Genomic DNA, 17,346 nt, shown 5'->3' with positions numbered 1-17,346 from the left:
TATGGTAATAAAGTAGTTCCTGAAAACATAATGACTCTGTAAAAATATCAATTAAAATAGTTCGCAAGGAAATAGTTTAGACTTTGAGCTTTTGTGGGATTTCTGTATAGAAATAAAAAGTCATCATTCAATTTTGTTCCATATAACAACATTTAAAACACAGCTGTGAAATATGAAGTGCTTACCTTAGGAAACTTTTTTTCTCTTTCTTTCTTTATGTGTCTGAGATCCAAATTAGATCCACTTCATTGATTAAAAATATTGCTTCTAGCGATTTGCCAAAAATTGTGTTCAGAAATTTAAATTAGGTTAAGTATTTTGTAGCAGACTGCCATAATAATTTTCCAAAGCAAAAAAATCAGTTATCAGAATTAATGATACATAAAATTCATTTTATGCTTTTACTTACATTGCCTTGCTTCTTTTGGTTATCTATTTTCAAATGAACTCCTATAACTCTATAACTCCAATGACCCTGGCTGTGGCGGACAGGACAGCGGGGTTCAATATATTTCTTTAAAACATCTTGTTTGTGTTCAGAAGTTGTGTGGAACATATATAGAAAATGCAATAGATTACATAGTCTGCTAACTCTGCAAATATGAAATCCCCCTGAAGTGGCAGTTGCACACTAAATGGCCTTCCCTGGGGTTAGCAGTGATAGAGTAGCTGGCATTACCTGCTGAGTGAATGGAGCAGCTGCCACTTGAAAAATCAAGGGATGGGCCCCTGTTGCTTAATGACCCTCTTCATAACTCTGCTAAGGACACAGCTCTTGCCTTTCTTCTCTTATTAAACTATGATGCCAAATGAAAGATTTGTTGCTTAAACAATTTAGTCTATCATTCATTGTGTCATTGAGCCTTTGAGTTCTTCACTAATAAAGGAGGTATGAAGCCCCTACTATGTACAGGTTATGCCACAAATTAAAGCTACTGAAACAGAGATAGCTGGTCTCTGTGTTCAAGGAGACTGTCTTATGAGGAGACAGACACGTAATCCTCAAGACAGGAATGAAGTTCTACAACTGCACAAATGGGAGAGTTAATTATTCTACATTAAGATGTTAAGAAAGCCTCCACATAGGGTATTTTTCTGACTTTCATGAAAAGATAGTTTTTAGATACTTGGTGGCTTTGTCATTCATTCTTTGCTGTGAATGTATATTGGAAAAAAATACAGTTATTAATTGCTCAAAAATACTTTAAAGTATTCACTTTTCTTAGTAAAGATGTTATCTATTTCAAGTGACTTGCAGCCCCCAAATGCATATACATGCTCCAGAATGCAATATATATATATTGCTTGAGTTAAAGGAGCAAATAGTGAACATCTTAGAATGCTCCAGGGATCACTGGATACTCTAAAGGAAAACAAGCTGAAGGACAATCAAAACAGAACATCTGCCCTACCATCCTAGTTCTTCTTTCCTCCACCGCTATCCTGACCATTCAAGTGTGTCTACTTTTTAACTTACCATTCCTGTTATAATCTTATTTTAACCTCATCTCTTTCTGTTTCAAGCTCCACAAAATTGTATAGAACAGTACTTCTTAAATTTTATTATGCCATTATTACAGACATCTAAAGATCTTTTAAAATGCCTATTCAGAGTGGGGCTTGAGATTCTCCATTTCAAACAAAAAAATTTCCAGATAATGCTTATTCTCTTGCTGACACTTTAAGTGGCAAATAATATATATCAAGTTTCAGTTATATATAAGGAAATCATCCTTATTTATTTTGACTTTTATTTAAAATTAATTGGAATTGTGAATATTATTGTGCATATCTGTTACTCTTCTGGTGGGAAATGTTTTAAAGGTATAATGGGTATGGTACAAAAGTGAAGTATTTATACTACATAAAAAATTCATAGCAAATTGGAGGGAAAATACATTGAGATAAGACGCGTATAATGTATACAGTTGAACATTTGGAAACTGGGAGATACTGATTTCTTGTTCAAGGGATCCTATTGATACTATGGTCTGTAATAAAATAATAGCCATTGGTCTTAATCCTCCTCTAAGATTCACTTCTACCTTCTGCCACGATTAATCCTTTGCACCTAGCACACTGCCATATAAAATAGAAGCAATTCTTAATTATTTTATCCTTGAATAAAGAAAAGAAATACATAATTATCCAACAACATTGTTTTTCTCCTAGCAGGTCATTGAGTCCTTAGCTAAAAGCAAGACTCTAATGTAATACATATGTGCTAGGGTTGATGTTAGAGACCTGGATGGGGAAGAGGCCCGAAATATAAAAGAAAATGTGTTGTGCTTCTAGGCTGACATTTCTGCATACAGATAGATTAAGAGTTAAACCTGATGATCGTGAAAATACGGGGGCTCCTTGGGAGCAGAGATATAGATGAGTAGAACATATGCAATTAACAAACTTAAACATTAGAATGGAGGGCATCTGAGAAGGCATTTGAATACTTTACAATTTTGCCTAGATATACAAATAAGCATTGCATACTTTTTACATTAGTAATCAGAGAATGGTATAATTCACTTACTCAAAAAATAAATCCTATGGTAACATAAATATGTATATTGTATTGTTAATTGCCTGATTCTACAATGATCGTCTTAAATAACGCTGCAATTGATTTTTTTGGCAGAATAATATACCTTTTAAAATTCTACAAGGCAAAGGTCATTTCTGTCTCACCTATTTATTCCTGACACCAAAATGAAGCATAAGAGGTCTAAGTCTATGTTGTTGATGGATGAATGAATGAGCTATTGCTATAAACATTGCACGTAAGACACTGTGACATAATGGAGCCTCTGAATATACCTAAAAAATAGGTGTGGTTTCTAGAATACACATTCTAAGCGTTAAGTGTTTCTTTCCATTCAGGTTTGGCTGGGCAGGTGTTAGAGATATTTCTAAGCAAGATACACCAGTATTTCACTCATTAAATGTCTTCACTGGAAACACATTAAAATTACATCTTGGAACAAGTACAAATTCACCCATTTTACTAATTTTCTCCTAAAATAATGTGCAATCGTGAATCTTAAATATTACATTCATCTGTTTTGCTGGACTGTGGAAATACTACTCAGACTACATGTTAACTAATAAAAAAATTAATCATTTTTGCTGTATTTAAATGTTGTGAAGATAAAGTACATAAAACACATTTAAAGAACTAGCAGTCTATCCAAAGTAATGATTAGGTTTCATAAAAATCTTATCAATTACATTTTTTAAGGGCATCAGTTCTGGAATATATAACACAAATTAGCTGTGCATTTCTTTACCTAGAAAATTTGATTCTAATATTTTAGTCAAGTGAAATAATCTGATAATTTAGGAAAGATATATTTTCTAGGATATTATTTGCTGTGTTTTTAATGCCCCACTTCAAATTTATTTACTAAAGAATAATTAGTTAAGAAAGAGAAGTATGTCCATTCAATGTGATGCTTTGCATTTATAAAGAGGAAATTAATTGACTTCTATATTCTGCCATAGAAGAATGCTGAAGGCATATTGTTAAACATTTCAAAATCTTTTATTATCATTTAATTTCTGTTAAAAATAAGTAATTAATAATTTTTTATAACTTTTCATTTGAGAAAGGAAAGCTTCATGTCTTATTTTATACACAAAAAAAACCCTATTTTTCTTTTAGAATATGTTTTCTAACAGCAACATTCAAACTTTTGGTATACTTAGAAACTCTCCTACAGCAACCATGTAAAAATGCCTTTTGGTAAGCAATATTATTTTCCTAAATCTGGTTTGGTTATTCAAGAAGGATTAGTAAGTGTGGGGTATAAATTCACAAACAGAAGTGCATAGATGTTTCTTCCAGGTGTCATAGGCTAAATTAAGTATTAATTTTAATCCATAAAAATGAATTGGTTCCTACAGGTAATGTGATTCGTGTTCAAAACTTCCTAATTTGTGGTGTGCCCTTCCACGTGGAAGGGGTTCCACAAGCATGATATTACTAGCTTCCTCTCAGTGCTCTCCCTCACACCAAGCATTCTTTGCAAAAGACAAGTTAGTTTATTTGGCTATTAAATTTAAGAGCAGAACATAGTATGCCTATATGGTTTGCTATTTCTTCTCTTTTTGCATAGAAGCCAGTCTGCTCCCCCAAACATGTACTCTAACTTTCTAGGTAAAAAATTTTATGATAACAGGCATATTAGAAGTACTCAAACATTACTTATGAATGGGGAGAGAAGATATCAAATGTGTGATATGAGGAAATCAAATGAGCTACAGATACCAGATATTAGCTTTATTAGAAAAAAATGTATATTTTTATCTCACATATTCTACAGGCTTTTTGTCATATTTCTCTGCTCAAAGTTTAGCTCGGAGAGGTAGGTATTATTTATCGCTTTTCTAAGTCCCTAACAATTGTCAAAGGGGATTCTGGATACTGAAAATGTTCAAAATTCCCCCCTAAAATTTATGTTTACTTGTTGTTTTTGTTTCTGTCTGATTATAAATCTAGACGAGAATACTGATAGAATCAACATAATAAAATACAAAAATATGAAATAAATATAATAAATCAGTTATTTCAACATTTAGAAGCAATTATAGCTAAAATCTTCTCATAGTATATTGGGCTCTTAATGATTATTTTAAACATTTCTGATAATACTGAAAACATAATTTGCATACTGTTTTATTCAATTATCAGCTATAGTATAAACTTTTTTGGTGCATAAAATGTCAAATAATCTTGGCTTTAATCATTCCATTATTGTCTATTGTTGAGATGCATCTTTTTCTTTTAAACTGCCCTTGTACTGGCACTTAATTTGTTTCTAATTTCTCACCACTGTACATAGTGTTGTGTTGTATATCCGTGGGCCAAAATCATTATTTGCATTTCACTTATATAAGATCTTATACAAGAAAATTGATGAATACAAATTTACCTAACAGATTCAATGTCCCAAATTGTAATAGTAATTTAAATTATTGCAGGAGTGAACATTTTAAAATGATTTTACAAAGTTGTTTTGCTTTTTAATTTAAAAGCAAAAGTAATAAATGCTCTTTATAGAAAAATGAAATATTTAAAACAAGTTGGACTTTCAGAAAATGTATATTAACTTATAAAAATTTTGCATAATTTGTTTTAATATAAACCTGGGATCCCTGCCTTTCTTTCTTATAGGTATACTTCAATGCATTGCATGGATAACTGAAGTTTCCTAATTGATAATTGTTCAAGATTAATTATTACATTACATTAATGTGTACATGTTTCACATTGAATCCCTTGAACATTTATCTTACCTAATAACTCAAAACTGTGTCTGAATTTGCACTAGCTTAAAAAAATTAGTCCAAAATAAAAATTGCAAAACAAAATTGATAAGGCTTCATAATCACCTCTTCTATGGAATGTATTGGTTTTCCACTCCCTAATTCAAAGCATCTCAGCTAATTCAGGAAATCTCTAGGGCACTGTCCAAAGTCCCTGTAGTTAGATCCCAAGCTACCTCAGAGTTCAATGTATTTTCCTCTTTTGATCTGGCTTGTTGGTTAATAACCCTTGGCACTGCACTCACCCAAAACATTAGCTATATTCCTAATGTCTAAAAGATACCCACTTATCACTGCTGTTTCACATCTAATAAGTACTTCCACATTGAATATTTCAAAAAAACAATCTCTTTATTCCTTCTCCCTCTATGAAAGTATATCTCCCAAAATACACTTTTCCTCTGGGAGAGAATCACCATTCTCCCAGTTGTTAACATCAAAATCTAGAAGTTATTCTTCATTTCTCTATTTTTCTCGTTTTCAACATCCAATCTACACCATACTTTATTTTTCTCCAAAATATATTCCACATTTTTCCACTCTGCACCCACTTTACTACTGTTTCCTTGGTCTAAGCCACAATTATGTCTCACTTAAATCCCTATAATAGCCCCTATCTGGCCTTCCTGTTTCTAATTCTATTCCAGAAATCCCTCTTTCCCATTGTAACCCAAGGCATCTTTCCAAAATGAAATGATGTGAAGTGACTGCTTTCCTATATCTTACAATAGCTTTCCATTGCAAAGAGTTTACAGCGTAAGATGTAGATCTTACTGTGGCCTGCAAAGCTTTACATCTGTGAGTCCCTCTCTGCATTTCTCTTTTCATTTCAAAATGCTCACGAACCAAGCCTTCCCACTCTACCTTTCAGATCCTTGAATTGCTGGCTCCTTGTCATTTAGGTCTCATTTCAAATGACAATTGAAGTGAAAAAACATATCATTAACATATTTGCATAATAATTTCCTTTCCTCTTGATGATGCTTTATAAACTATATTAATTTGAGAGTTGACTTGAATGTAATAGCAAATAAAATATTTTTAAAAGTTATGCGAGTGGTAAAGTTTCTGAGAAGTTGCTTCTCTGTGAATAACTTCCAGTTGCATTAAAAATTAAAAGTAAATTGTCCATCTTAGACATTTCCAGGGAATTTCTTTCTTCGAAATTGTAGATATATTTTCCATAAGTTCAGAAATTTACAGTTCAGAGATATATAAAACAAATTATTTTCTTTTGTTAAAAAGTCTATTTTTTTAATATAAATGCTTATAGAATATTTTCATAATTATGAAGGGTCCAAAATGTTATAGGGCATGCATAAAATTTCATAGATTTTTGACAAATGCTCAACACTTTCAAATAGCACACTCGCAGGATTCATAACACTAGAAAGCCTTCTTACTATAAGCATTTATTTTGTTAACTTTGTTTTATCTCTTTCTCAGAAATGGTTGAAGGAATCATTATGTTGGGTTCCTTCCTGTTCTGGTCCTTCATATCTATCAATCTCTCTCTCGCCAGTTTAGTCTATCATTTTTTCCCTCTACATTACAGTCACTTCATTAGGATTTATAGTGTCAGCTTTGCTATTATATTTTTGAATTTGTAATTATTTCTTATTTAATCTACCTCAATTTTCCATATATGTTTTCTCTCATATACATACACATGATGTTGTTATACAAGCATGAATGTATATGTATTTACTAGTCTAATTTCTCTTTACATCTCTTTTATGAGGGTAAAAGGTAATCGATTTTACTTACGTAGTTGTCTCCAAAAATATAAGGTGGGCTATTAAATATTAGTCCCAAAACTTTATTGCATCGACTCCTAAGATACCACTAGTTTCTAATAGATGTTTCATGAAAATATTTGTATGGCCAAATAAATTTTAATATACCTCTTATTATGTTCTCTCTAAAGGGATTCCATATATACTCTCAAAGACATCAGAGTAAAGAAATACATTTTGTCTAACCTATCATTTATAAAACTTATATACACCAACATTATATTTTCATAGTTGATTCCCGTTAGAAACTCAGCCATAGATAGGATAGATACAATGGCTTGAGGCTTGCTGAAAATTGACTACAATTTGTTCATAGCATGTAGAAGAAATGAAGCAAAAATCATTGTTTTCTAGATTGTATTGACACTAGAGATCTGGATACGATTCAGATTTTACAAATTAGATGAAGAAACTTTTAGCCACATGAAGTGAGAAAGATTTCCAATAGAAAATTTTACTTTTTAATGAAGCTACTTGGCAAGAGAGGGAAGGAGCAGGCATATTTACAGATAAGAATACTTGCAGGGTACCATGACCCTGGAAATAACAGCGTTGGTCACCTCTTATGTACCCCAATCTAGTGAGAGAAGCAAAGGCAGTATGTACTTTAGTCACCAGGTCTATGGATTGGTTTGGGGAATAATTCCTGAAACTTTAGGTTTGGGTGTGTCAATTTACTTCTCTAAAAGATGACTTGAGCTCTCTGTTTCTTAATAAACATAATTCTACTAAAAGTAGATAGAAATAATTCTGTTATTTATAACTTACTACATTTCATAATATTTATCAATACTGTATGCAGGCAACAGAATAGAACCCTAAGGAAATAGAAATCAGGAGGGATTATCTGACATGGTCAAGTTTCCAGGCAACAAAAACTATTATCCTTAGAGGATGGAACATGGGTGAAGTAAATAATGATGTAGGACACACACCTATTTTCTGAAAGCATAATGCTGTTGGGTCAAGGTACCACTGCTAGAAACCACTAGGGCAGGAATGGCTTAAGCCCCCATCAGATCTCTTTTACGAAAGTTAATGTATTGATTGGTGAAGAGAGACACTGATATTGTAACAGACACTTTAGTAGATTTTAATAATCTGTATATCCAAAACTCCTACACTCCCTGAGCTTCTCCTGCCAGCATAGGCTGGCTCTTTGTAAGTTCAATGGGTAGTTTATACCCTGAGAAATCTTCAGTAACATCACCTTCCTTATTTACATTGTCATTCTCCTCATTACCCCTCTTTTCTAATCCCTTCCCTAATTACCTTTAGATTTATAAATAGATCAGACCTTAACTTTCACTGGAGATCATGTACAATTTTTAAATCAAAAGGAAAAGCTTTATGCACCAAAAGAATTACAAGAGTTCACTGATTTATGTCCATGTAAATCTTGGATCTTGGAATGGTGTGGAAATAGATTTAGAGAGTTCTACATTAAGGAAGAAGAGTGGTATATTTAAGTCAAGCTGGCTTTTCAATATGGGTGTATTAATAATTCTGTGCCAACTCTTAGGCTGTCTGAAATGCAGTTGAATTGCTGGAGATTGTTTGATATAACATTAGAGAAAAGAATTCTGAAAGTTACACATAACCTTTTGGCTTATATATCTGATAAGAAATTAGTAAGTGGGAGATCAAATCCTCCTGTGAAAATGCTAATGACCTGGCAACCTCACTAATGGTATTTACTAGCTGGAGAATGCTTATCTCTGAAATACTTTTAGCAGGAGACATCTGATGTATTTCAGATTTTTTTTACAGTTAACACACCTGGAATTATGAAATTATGGAATTTTGAGGGTATGATTCCTTGGAAGTGTCACTCGAACTATGTAATTACTGGAGTATAACACAAGGACTTTTCATTACCAAAATGGTTTTATTTTCAGCAATACACGCATCGTTTAGAAACTTCCTATGTTAAATCTGGGCCAAGAAAATTCAGGACCTGGAAAGGGGTTTTGACAGTACAGAATATCTCCAGGTTTTACCTAGTATACACCACTACCTGCATCTTTGAAAATATTAGCATGGCTTGACACTGGATAAGACCACTGATTACAATTTGGCTACCTGACACTTTCTGTTTTCTCAATACCACTGGACAGGACTTGGATACATGGGCTACACCTATCTGAAGGGGAGGCTGTAAAACACTAAACATAGAGATTTGCTTATAAAGGAAGAACAGAAGCCTAGATATTGAGGCAGTCAACAGTCTTTAAAACATTCTCAGCATATGTTCTACTATGTCTTAAAGTAGCTCAGATGTTAGACTAAGTTTATATATTTGATTATATTAAAGAAAACTGCATGAAGAGACTCTCTAAAGCGATGGTATAAATCTCTGTGCAAGGACATATAGTAAACATGTTTACAATATCAATATTAATTTATTCATTTATCAAAAATTATCCATTAAGGAATTTTATGTGTATTTTTCAACAAGTCTATCAATTCAAGGCCAAGAACACTTTATATAACTGTCAAACATTTTTTATCATGTTTTATTGGAAGTAAAACCTCCATATTAAACCCAGACCACACCAATCTTAAGTTCTGAAACTTTTGGAGAACTTGAGGTGATCTGCCAGGGTTTATAAGAATGTAGTCTCAAAAAGCTTCTAGGGAATGAATTTATCCAACAGTATAATAAAGAAACTAGAGTTTTAGAAACATATCTTCAGGAACAAAAAGTGGAAAGTGTCCTAGAATGTAAGATAATAATGAACAGTAGTCTATAGTCAATTGAAAGTAGAGGCCCAACCTTAAGGCATTAAAAATATATTAAAAAACAATAAATACTTCCCATGGGCTTCTAGTTTGCGATATTTATTCTGGACATACAGGTTTTAGTTAAAAGAAAATGGTCACTCTGTTTGCTCCAGGAGAAAGGTAGAGCGCTATGGAAAAAGAGCCAGGAGAAAAATGAGCTGTTCGACTAACACAGCTGAGAGCACACAGCAGCAGCATCCTCAGAGCCAGCGGCTGCAGCAGGGATGGAGGCAGTGCCAAGAGCAAGCAAGTCCTCAGAGACTACATCAGGGCTCACAACACTGGGACTTGGCAGCTTTCCTGGCAAAGACACTTCTAGGTATATTTAGGCTCCAGTGTGTTGGACATAAATTGGGTGGCACCTGTGGCCAAACTACTTCATTAGTTGTCCAGGGTACCAGCAGTTGTGACTAAGGATGACAATAGAAAACATGCATGGTGCTTTCTATGCGTCGCACACTTTCCAAAAGTTTACATATACTAATTTAATGAAACTTATGGCTTTCACGCCCTTGCTCATAAGCACACACAATAAGTTTAGAGCCAGAACTCAAGCTCAAAATCTATTCACCTAAACATTATGCTATGCTGAGAGACAGAGTGTATAATTCAAGGAACATGTCAGAGATCTCCTGCTAATCCCAGAGTTACTTGAAAGCTTTCAGGATTAACAGGAATGTGGGTAATGTGGAAAGGAGGTGGCATGACCAGAGAAATAGTTTGAGGTATTTGATGTCACCTTATTTCACTATCAGTAGTCCTTGAGAAATATAGATTATAGGGTATTAGATAAGGTAGACTCTTTTAAGTAATTCAAAGAGAAAATGTATGCTTGTGAACATAATCTTAGACATATTTAAATTACAAAACCGAAATATTTCCCTTTGCAATATTTCCATGGGAAAGATGAACAAGAGGCCAGATTAACATAGATTTACATTTAAACATTCATAGAAGACTCCCAGGGTAAGGTAAATTTTCTGGAAACCAAACAAATATTTACTTATGCCAATAGCATCCCATCCATGGCCACAGGTAAGGGTTTTTTGTTTTTTTTTTTTTAACAGTGTAACAGATTACGATCAATTTATTTATATATTAATTGCACAGTGATCATGTAATAAATGTAAGAATTGCAGTTTCAAGGTTGTGATCATTTTATTTCAGTAATAATATTTCATTTTTAAAACATTAAAATTTATAGACTATATGCTATATTTATGTTGAAATTCTTATTGCTCAAATACAGATAGATTAAACTAAGTTCCCATTTTCATTATAAGTTTTCAAAGTCTAAACTCCAAGATAATAGTACTTAAACTTTTTAGAAAAATTACAGACCTCTATCCCAAAACAATTTTTAACCACAATTTCAAAATATATGTTAAAATAAATTGTATATATAGGTGGTTACCCTTATATAAGTTTTATAAACGTAAGGATACTCAAAGTATAAATTCTTAAGACAGAGATGAAATAAATTGTTAAAAATTGTAAGAAGTTCGGAGCATTACTACCTCAGAAATCAACAAGATAGAGTGCAATTTATTTTAAAAAATAATGAATGCAAATCCCTATGTCTGATAAACTAATTTTTTTTCCATCTGTCACCCACCAGTTGTCAGATATAATTAAAAGAATCATGGTTTTGTTTCATGATTAAGAATTTTTACTAGGATATGTTAAATGTCATACCCATGTTTTTTCATTGTTTATTGTGTCTGAATCACTGATACTATTTTAATAGACTGTTTTCTTACAGAAATGTTTTAAAGTCATTAGCCATTCTGGGAGATTTATTTAGCTTAATCTAGCTAATATAATCCATAAATCATTTTAACCTGGCATGTGTACACTGTAATTTGTCAAAATACATTAAAAGGAAAGAAACTATTGAGAGTGTAACTTTCACATACTGCCTCATGGAACTTCACTATTTCCTAAGGACATATGCTGCTCTGTACGTGACACATGACCTTCTGAAATAAATGGCCTTAGGGAAGGTGCCAGTGCCAGTCTAAATATTAAATATTAATAATGCATAACTATACTTGTGTGTATATATATATAAAATTGTAAATATGTATATGTAAATAAATATACATATTCACACATAATTTGTATAAATTTAAGGGATACAAGTGCAATTTTGTCACACAGATATATTGCCTAGTGGTGAAGTCCGGGCTTTTAGTGTATTCATCATTCAAATAATGTACATTATTATAGCCATTAAGTAATTTTTCATCATCCATCCTTCTCCCACCTGTGAAAACATGTGGTGTTTTCCTTCTGTTTCTTAGTTGTTTTACTTAAGATAATGGTCTCCAATTCCATCTATGTTGTTGCAAAAAACATGATTTAATACTTTTTTATGGCTGAATAGTATTTCATTGTGTATATATACCACATTTATTTTATGCAACCATGGATGGATGATGGACAATTAGGTTGATTCCATATTTTTGTCATTGTGAACAGTGCTGCCATACACATATGAGTGCATGTATCTGTGTTTATATAGTAATATCCTTTGAGTAGATACCCAGTAGTGCGATGACTTTTACATTGTTAAATTCAAAATGTATATTGAATGCATATATTTCATTATTGATAGTTGTTATTTAGGATATTGATATATAATTATTTTAATTATTCATCATTTACCATAGAAAGAGAAAATTTCACAAAACACCTATGTACACATATATAATTTTTTTCATTTTTTAAAAAATTTTTTTATTTCCATAGTTTTTTTGGAAGAGGTGGTATTTGGTTACATGAGTAAGTTATTTAATGGTGATTTGTGAGATATTGTCACACCCATCTCCCAAGCAATATACAGTGACCCTAATTTCCTAATTTGTTATCTTTTATCCCTCACCCTCTTACCCCGTTTTCTTCTGAGTCCCCAAAGTCCATTGTGTCATTCTTATTCCTTTGCATCTTCATAGTGTAGCACCCAATTATGTGTGAGAATATATGATGTTTGTTTTCCATTCCTGAGTTACTTCACTTAGAATAATAATCTTCAATCACATCCAGGCCGCTGCAAATGCTGTTAACTTATTCCTTTTTATGGCACAGTAGTATTTCATCATATATATCTATATGTATCTGTACATATAGATATAGACATCGGAGTTTCTTTTTTTACTTCTTCTAAAAAAAATAACAGGATACATGCAGGACATGCAGGTTTGTTACATAGGTATACCTGTGCCATGGTGGTTTGCTGCACCTATTGACCTGTCCTCTAAGTTCCCACCCTTACCCTCCAACCCCTAACAGCCCTGGTGTGTGGTGCTCGCCTCCCTGTGTCCATGTGTTCTCATTGTTCAACTCCCACTTATGAGTGAGAACATGCAGTATTTGGTTTCCTGTCCCTGTGTTAGTTTGCTGAGGATGATGGCTTCCAGCTTAATCCATGTCCCTGCAAAGAGCATGATCGCATTCCTTTTTATGGCTGCATAGTATTCCATGTTGTACATGTACCACATTTTCTTTATCCAGTCTACCATTGGTGGGCATTGGGTGGGTTCTATGTTTTTGCTATTGTAAATAGTCCCGCAATAAACATACATGTGCATGTCTTTACAGTAGAATGATTTCAATTCCTTTGGGTGTATATACCTAGTAATTAGATTGCTGAGTCAAATGGTATTTCTGGTTCTAGATCCTTGAGGAATTACCATACTGTCTTCCACAATGGTTTAACTAATTTACATTCCCACCAACAGTGTAAAAGTGTTCCTATATCTCCACAGCCTCGCCAGCATCTATTGTTTCCTGACATTTTAATAATTACCATTCTGGCTGGTATCAGGATGCTTTTATTTTTCTTTCCATTTGTTTGGTTACTTTTCCTCCATCCCTTTATTTTGGGCCTATGTGTGTCTTTGCACATGAGATGGGTGTCCTGAATACAGCACACCAGTGGTTCTTGACTGTTTATCCAATTTGCCAGTCTGTGTCTTTTAATTCATGCATTTAGCCCTTTTACATTTATGGTTGTTATTGTGAATTTGATCCTGTCATCATGCTGCTATTTGGTTATTTTGCACACTGGTTGATGCAGTTTCTTCATAGTGTCATTGGTCTTTATATTTTGGTGTGTTTTTGCAGTGGCTGGTACCGGTTTTTCCTTTCCATATTTAGTGCTTCCTTCAAGAGCTCTTGCAAGGCAGGCCTGGTGGTGACAAAATCACCCAGCATTTGCTTGTCTGGAAAGGATTTTACTTATCCTTTGCTTATGAAGCTTAGGTTGGCTAGATACAAACTTCTAGGCTGAAATTTTTTTTTTTTTTTTTTTTTTTTTTAGAATGTTGAATACTCTTCTGGCTTGTAGAGTTTCTCCTGAGAGGTCCACTCAGTCTGATGGGCTTTCCTTTGCAGGTGACCTTGCTTTTCTTTCTGGTTGCTCTTAACAGTTTTTCCTTGATTTTGACCTTGGATAATCTGATGATTATGTATCTTGTGGTTGATCTTCTCATGGAATGTTGTAATGGTGAATTTCCTGAATTTGCATGTTGACCTGTATTACTAGGTTGAGGAAGTGCTCCCGGATAATATCCTAAAGTGTGTTTTCCAGCTCATTTCCATTCTCTTTGTCTCCTTCTGGTATACCAATCAATCGTAGGTTTGGCCTTTTAATGAAGTCCCATATTTCTTGGTGGCTTTGTTTATTCTTTTTCACCTTATTTCTCTAGTCTTGTCTGCATGCCTTATTTTAACAAGGTGGTCTTCAAACTCTGATAACCTTTCTTCTGCTTGGTTGATTTGGCTATTGATACTTGTGTACGTTTCATGAAGTTCTCATACTGTTTTTCAGCGCAACAGGTCATTTACGTTCCTCTCTAATCTGGTTATTCTAATTAGCAATTCCTCTAACCTTTTATCACTGTTCTTAGCTTCTTTGCATTGGGTTAGAATATGCTCCTTTAGCTTAACATAGTTTTTATTGCCCATTTTCTGAAGACTACTTCTGTCCATTTATCCATTTGGTCCTCTGTCCAGTTCTGTGGCCTTGATGGAGAGACATTGTGATCATTTGGAGGAGAAGTGGCACTCTGGCCTTTTGGGTTTTTAACATTTTTTTCATTGATTCTTTCTCATCTTAGTGAATTTGTCTAGTTTTGGTCTTTGAGGCTGCTGACCATGAGATGGGGTTTTTGTGGGGGCTTTGTTGTTGTTGTTGTTGTTGGTGGTGGTGCTATTGTTGCTGCCTTCTGCTTGTTTGTTTTTCTTTCAGTAATCAGGTCCTTCTTCTGTAGGGCTGCTGCAGTTTGCTGGGGGTTCACTTCAGGCCCTATTCATCTGATTTGCTTCCCCGCCTGTAGATGTCACTTAAGGAGGCTGGAGTACAGCACTGATAGGTGCCTGTTTGTTTTCTTTCAACGATCAGGTCCCTCCTCTACAGGGCTGCTACAGTTTGCTGGGGGTTCACTTCAGGCCCTATTAATCTGATTCGCTTCTCCACCTGGAGATGTCACCCAAGGAGGCTGGAGTCCCACTGATGGGACTTCTGACCTCAAGGGACACCAATCTGATGTCAGCAGGATTGCTCTGCGTAGGATGTCTGACAATCCTGGAGGGTCTCACCCAGTTGGGTGGCACAGGGAACAGGACCCATTTAACAAAGCACTTGGTCTCTTGGTGGAGGGGGTGTGCCTCCCCAGGGAGAAACCTACTCATCTAGGCTGCCCAGATTCCTCAGAACTACCAGGAGGAAAGGCTAAGTCTGCTGGTCCGCAGACACTGCGGCCACCCCTCTCTCTAGGGCCTCAGGCCCAGGGAGATCTGGGTTCTCTCCCTGAGCCTCTGGCTGGAGTTATTGGAATTCCTGCAGGGGAGTCCCGCCCAGTGAGGAAGGATAGGTCAGGGTCAGGCCTGAAGAGGCCCTATGGCAGCAGACTGCCACTTCCAGTGTGTTGGGCAGTGGGTGACAAGTGTTGGGACCAAGCCAACCAGCCTGCCTCATTCCAACAGTGGAAAACCATAGCTTGGAGCTATAGAGATAGGTGCCCAGGGAGCTTAGCATGTTAAGCAGTTGTAAGTCCCAGTGTTGGGTGCTGCCTCTTCCCCAAGGAGCTCATGTGGCTTAGACAGCAAACAGGCACAGCTGAGATGCTGGTCGCCCCTTCCCCAGGAAGTTCTGTAGGCTTAAGTAGATCCAAGCTGAGAGGTTGTTAAGTCTGTGAGTTCCCGGGTTGGGATGCTGGGCCCTGGTAGCATGGGTTTGTGAGTGGGATCTTCCAATCCATGGGCTGCACAGTTCCATGGAAAAAGCATAGTTTCACCAGCTGGATAGCATTGTCACTCACCACCTCCCTTGGCTGGGGGGAGGGTGGATCTCAGGTGAGCCACAGCACCACACTGTTCTTCCTTCTCTCTGTGGGTCACGTCAGCCTTCTAGTCATTTCTGATGAGAGAATCTGGATACCTTGGTTGCTGGTGAAGGATTCACACACTTATTATGGTTTTTTTTGATGGGTGCCTCCAAACAATGCTGTTTCTAGTTGGCCATCTGGTCCCCACCCCTATATATATTTTAAATACATCTTCTAAAACAGTTTTGAAACACTATTTTCTGTAACTTACAGGGTCCAATCACCCAGAATAGTCTTTCAGGTCCTCTACCAAAATGGAAACAAATAATTAACAAATACATAATCTGTGTTAAAAATTATCTGAAGTAAAACATTATCAAAAGGGCATACAAAGATTTCTGAAAGCAGTTGTATTTTCTAACTATATTTTTGATATTGTACAGAAATAATACCTAGCAATAAAAAAACAGCAAGCTATAATGGTGGTCAAGCCAACTAAGTTTTCAAAATAGAAATGTGCTCTACCCAAGAAGTTGACTTCTGTGATTGCGGTGTATTTAGTAGTACTCACTGCTAAATATATTTTATATTTTGACAATAAGACATTACACATCTCCTTCTATTATTAATATTTATCTCTATGATTATAAAATCCCTTTGCCCAGCCACTCTCTGATTAGGTGTGTGTTGTGCTCAAAACCTAGTGAATGATTTTGCCTATATCTTAAATCAGGAATAATCACATCTCACCCAAGGGGAGACTCTTAATGTCCAGTATTCAAACTCCTATTTTATATCAATTAAGACACAGCTTAATTAATTTATATATAACTAATAATTCTTAATAATAAACTTTGATTCAGAATTAGAATGTGTAACAATTTAAAAACCAGAATATGAAAAATCAGATTCTGTTTCTCTCCATTGCTAAAGATGGGCTCATCCTGAATCAGAGACAGTCAAGAAAGAATTGCTGATAACTGACAAATGAGATTTTTATGTGCAGGCTTGAATTTACATAAAAATACCATATGTTTTTCTCAAAATGTGTTATTCTAAATTTCCTGCTATATTTGATGTCATTCTTTTAATCTAAAAATTAGAAATGACTGATG

General features: G+C 34.7%; 1 long non-coding RNA gene across 1 annotated transcript in view; it reads left to right on the top strand.

Annotated features, from left to right (window-relative positions):
• Positions 1–17,346, top strand: part of LOC131381630 (uncharacterized) — a 33,333-nt gene that overhangs the window by 10,176 nt on the left and 5,811 nt on the right. The window lies entirely within an intron of this gene.

The sequence above is a fragment of the Hylobates moloch genome, unplaced genomic scaffold, assembly GCF_009828535.3.
Source record: "Hylobates moloch isolate HMO894 unplaced genomic scaffold, HMol_V3 SCAFFOLD_2, whole genome shotgun sequence".
Lineage (NCBI taxonomy): Eukaryota > Metazoa > Chordata > Mammalia > Primates > Hylobatidae > Hylobates > Hylobates moloch.
Note: the sequence above shows the minus strand (reverse complement) of the source record. Positions and strands in the feature narration are given on the sequence as shown.